This window comes from Zeugodacus cucurbitae, chromosome 2, assembly GCF_028554725.1.
Source record: "Zeugodacus cucurbitae isolate PBARC_wt_2022May chromosome 2, idZeuCucr1.2, whole genome shotgun sequence".
Lineage (NCBI taxonomy): Eukaryota > Metazoa > Arthropoda > Insecta > Diptera > Tephritidae > Zeugodacus > Zeugodacus cucurbitae.
The window spans coordinates 52,776,220-52,781,293 of NC_071667.1; the positions used below are offsets into that span (position 1 = coordinate 52,776,220).

The window sequence follows — 5,074 nt, forward strand, 5'->3', positions numbered from 1 at the left end:
ACTTCCCTATGCACAGTCAAAATTTCAATATCAATTTACTTTTTTCATAAAAAATATATTTTATTTGAGAATATACAGAGTAAAGTTTACAAAAGTGACAACTACTACTACTACTGCTTTCATTAAGATTACAATTAAAATCATGCTTGCTTGCGTGATTTCGAAACTTATACAAGTTTTGAAAATATCTATTGCATTTCTGATAAAGACATAAATACTTAAAAGTAATTGGAGTTCGATGTAAAATCTTAAGATGGTTAAAAAGATTTTCAAATAATATAAATTCATTTCCGCATATAGAGCATGTATGTGTGGGTCTTTCTTCAAGTGCATTTTGATTGAACATTATTTAGCTTGTTTAAAATATTTTCAATTTTGGGAAATTTTTCTTTAGAGGAAATATCATAAATATATCGTTGAAGGAAAATCCACACATATTTGCTCTTTACGGAATATTCAATGTTGAATACAAAAGACATTTTTACAACTAAATCTATAGCCCTAATTAAGCTACCTACTTTATATTTAATGTTGTCAACACAGACATAGAATTCCTTCAAGTTTTGAGGACTCTCACCAACAACAAAAACTCTAGGTTGCAGTGTTAATCCCTCGTTGTGAGCGCTTTCATTTAGCTCGTCAAGTTTTTGCTGGAAGTTATTAATATTTATAGATGCACCATCATATCCATTTGTGCATCTGTAATGGAGGGCTTTATGTTTTTATTTACTCTCGGCGGTGTTATTACTGCATGTAGTAAGTTTATAAGATAATAATGCCTGCAATCTAAATAAAAAACCTGAAATTAATAACAAAAATCACACAATAGAAGAAATCGACATTACTTGCATCAAGTGCTCCAAGCATGGCGTCGTAATACGTCATGTTCAGTTTATCCACAATAATGCGAACTATTGCAGATTGGTCACTTTCTTGGAGGCAACCACAGTTTTCGTACTTCTTTGAACTGTATCAATGCATTTGACGACAAATCCCACTAACACAATAAATTAATTAACTGTTCATCACTATCCAAAATTACTACGGACTCATTGTCGACATTTTCCGTTGTAGGGGACTCATCTCCCAACGGACATTGCTCGGCAAATAACGACAGCTCAGTTGATGGTATCAACTCCTCACTCATAGTGTAAACTAAAATGCACAAAAATTGTTTTTAAACACATATTTTTGTTGAAATAAATGTGTATATAAACCATAACATACCTGCAGAGTAGACTTTTCGCAAATTTCGTCTTTTATATAAAAAAAATCTGTGGAAGTCCCTTTTAAACAGCCTCCGTAAGCAGCGGGCTATGCGGCAGGCACACTAATGCAAATGCAAACTATGTAAGCTCCTTTTGCGCAGCTTCACTAAACGCGAAATGTCTTGAAGTAATCACTTTCACTTAAATTAATACTTTCAGCACATATATTTACCTATAAAACCCAAATTAAAGTATTTGCGCACGCAACACCTGTTTCTGTTAGAATGATCGATGGAAAAATGTAAGCGTCAACTTCTCTGTCATCGTATGGAGAAACAGTAAAATTAAATGCGAAATGGTTGTGACAAATACTTTTACATTTAAAAAACTGTAATCAAAGAAAATTAAATACGAAACCTTTAAAACAACTATTTTTATATTAGATTTTAATAAGATGATTTTTAAAAGTACAGCCACTTTTGATTCAAAAGTGCCGCATTTAAAAAAAGTATTTGAATCAAGAGCAAAGTATTTCCGTCAAGAGTTTTGCTGTTGAAACAAATACTTTTGTTTTACTGTACTTTAACTGCGGGGTTTTTTTTTTCAGTGTATAACACCAAGATTTGTGTGTAATAAACCTCCCTAGAAATAAACTAAGAGTATTGGTGGGACTATATACAGGCCATTGTAAGCTCAGGAATCACCTGGGCGTAGTCTCATCAGAAACGTGTCGCTTCTGTGACTTGGATTATGCCCTACACCTTGCTCTTGGAATATGCAGAAGAAGGAATAAAATATTGGGTCTCAGCAGCCCAAGTGAAGAACGCATCGACTCCCTCACTCCCAGTACCATTCTTGAATTTGCGAGAGTGCTGGAACTGATGAATTTGTTGTAGACTTAGGGAGGGCACCTCTTCAAGCGGTGTATTTATGTATTTGAGGATCTCCTCTTTTAGTGGAACTAGCTTTCAATTTCACGATGAACCCGCAATTCGTGGACTCTGATATTCCAGGCAACTATGAAGCAGTTGAACAAGCCAGATTAGGACTTTACAAATAAATTCCAATAAGAAGGGAATATACATACCAGTGGCCACTTGTAGGCATTTAATTGATCAATATGTCATGGATTTGCTGAGTCACGGAAAACAAAAACTTATTTGAAAAAAAAACAAGCACTAGGAGTGCTAACAGGTCACTGTCTGATTGAAAGACAAGCTAGCAGATTGGGGATATCTTAGAATGATTTCTGTATAAGCTGTCAAGAAGTAAAAGAAGAAGAATAGACTGTAGTACATCTTCTATGTGGCTGTCAGGTTTTGTATAGGAAAAGCATATCAACTATTGGTCACGGTTTCCTTGAAGTATAAAGTGAAGGGTCTTCGTTTGGGAAGTGTTTCGAAGATTGGAAGAAGCGCTGACAGAAGAGTGTATTATCGAATGGGGACTATTTTAAAGTCGATAACATTAATGGTAACGAGTGAATATTTTGTTCAAAATGCGAAAATTACAATGTATTATATACAATACTGGGTCCATTGAGAGGCTTTATCTTGGTTCAACTTGACATTTAATCACAAACGTAACAGATTACAGAATATTATGCTTGAAATACCACATAAACATATGCGAAATCTCTCTTATCTCAGTCTCTCCGCTCATTATTTTGCTTTACACCTGAGTGACTGACGTTTCCACGAATTGAAATCAACTTTTTAATCAATGAGCAATCAATTTGCAAAAATTGCATGAATATTTCCGATTCAACAGGTTGACTGCAAAGGAATTATGCAAAATGAGTATGCGAAAGAGAGAGAGAGAGAGAGATAGAGACGTTGCAATTAAATCCATGGCGTTTGCAATTTACATCTGATTGGACAAGTGAAAGTATCATTGTCAGTCGTGATGATGTTGACATAAGTGTCATATTGAATTACAAACATCAACGGCTTGATCCTACTCGTCATAGTCATCGACACGTCACCACACAATCAGTGAGCAGTTCAATAGCAAAGAGAAATGAATAAATACTTAAAAGTGCACTCAAGCGGCGGTAAGTGGGCGAGTTCGTGTCGCAACAACAGTACGTACTGCTTGATGAGACACAGCTAAATGATGACATCATTAAAAGTGATGAGAGTAGCACACCAGTTACGGTCAACAACCAAGTTACCAACGGGGCTTTGCCATAAGGAAAACCACAGCATCAACTTTGTTCTGCTCATATGAATAAGCTGAGAGCTCATTGTGGTTTGTTGATGACGATGAAAGTGGTTAACATTTGTGGTGGAGTGGAGTGGAGTGTGTATGTGTGTGCAACCATATAGACAGCTCTCTTGATATAAGAGCTAAGCTAAGGAATCTAGTCTTAGCTCATAGTGAAAGCCTTCTGGTCCTGTAATCAAAAAAATTGCTTGGAATGGACCACTTCTCTTCTCATAATTATAATTTAACAACTTATGACCGTTAAACTGGCTTGGATAGAGATATTGTTTATAAAGTTATTTCATTACAACATCCGTACGTCAAAAAATTAATGATTGATTTGAATATTAAGGAATACGTTTATAATCTCTTAGGCAGTTGTTTGAACGTCCATGTTTCCAATTATTCAATTAGGTTAGGTTCTAGGACTTATGTACACATGTAGGTTTATTGCGTAATATTTATTTGAGCTTAGTTCCTCTTGTTTTATTGGAGAGTGACTTAAATATTTATCAGAAACTCGGATATCAAACCAATGTAAAAAAAACTTTGAAATGTTCTGGATATTTTCAGAGGATTAAACTTCATATTAACCGGGACTCTGAGCCTTTCAGTAATGTATGTTGATTTGGAATTTTGTTTTAATAATTTATAGATTGTAGATTTCATGCGCGTGGAATAGGGACTGACTCTACGTATTTACCCAGTATCTCAGATAAGAAATTCAAATATCATAAACTCAAGATAAAGGTAGATCGATATAAAAAACCACAAAATAGCATCCTGCCAATGAAGGCTAGTTTCCAGTTATTCCGGATGTATTTCTTAATACTACGGGTTCTTTACGCATTTTCCACCAGCACTTTTATCTCTGGGCTCAGTGTGTGTGTGTGTGTGCATTCATGCCTTCTTAACAGCTCTTAACTGCACTTGAGTGAGCATATGTACAGCTATCCTCAAAAAATCTGACAATACAATCAACCAGTTGCTTGCTGTAATGTATAACGGTAACTACGTTAGTGTACATACAGATAAACATGAACGGACAATCAATCAATTGGCGTGTAAATGGCAACAGGTACTCTCATACTCTCGCAACAAATGTTGCTAAAGAGAGTATTATAGTTTTGTTCACATAACGGTTGTTTGTAACACCCAAAACTAAACGAGTTAGATATAGGGTTATATATACCAAAGTGATCAGGGTGAAGAGTGGAGTTCAAATCCGAATGTCTGTCCGTCCGTCCGTCCGTCTGTGCAAGCTGTAACTTGAGTAAAAATTAAGATATCTTGATGAAACTTGGCACACTTATTTCTTGGCACCATAGGTAGGTTGCTTTCGAAAATGAGCAAAATCGGACCACTGCCACGCCCACAAAATGGCGAAAACCGAAAACACATAAAGTGCCATAACTAAGCCATAAATAAAGCTATGAAAATAAAATTTGGTATGAAGGATTGCACTATGAAGGGACATATTTGGATGTAATTTTTTTGGGGAAGTGGGCGTGGCCCCGCACCCTACTAAGTGTTTTGTACAAAATTGGTTTTTTGCAAACCAATAGAGCTATATAAACCAAACTTTCTGCAGTCGTTTTTTTTAGCCACTTCCTAATACAGTCCAAAAATGAAATAAATCGGATCATAACCACGCCCACCTC

At 35.6% G+C, this 5,074-nt stretch overlaps 1 long non-coding RNA gene across 1 annotated transcript; it reads right to left on the bottom strand.

Annotated features, from left to right (window-relative positions):
• On the bottom strand, positions 1-1,591 carry LOC128923107 (uncharacterized). The gene is made up of 4 exons (XR_008472176.1): positions 1,441-1,591; positions 1,228-1,374; positions 846-1,155; positions 1-786 (listed from the first exon to the last, which is right to left on the bottom strand). It is a non-coding gene; the product is annotated as an uncharacterized LOC128923107 (long non-coding RNA).
• Positions 1,592-5,074: the final 3,483 nt, after the last annotated feature.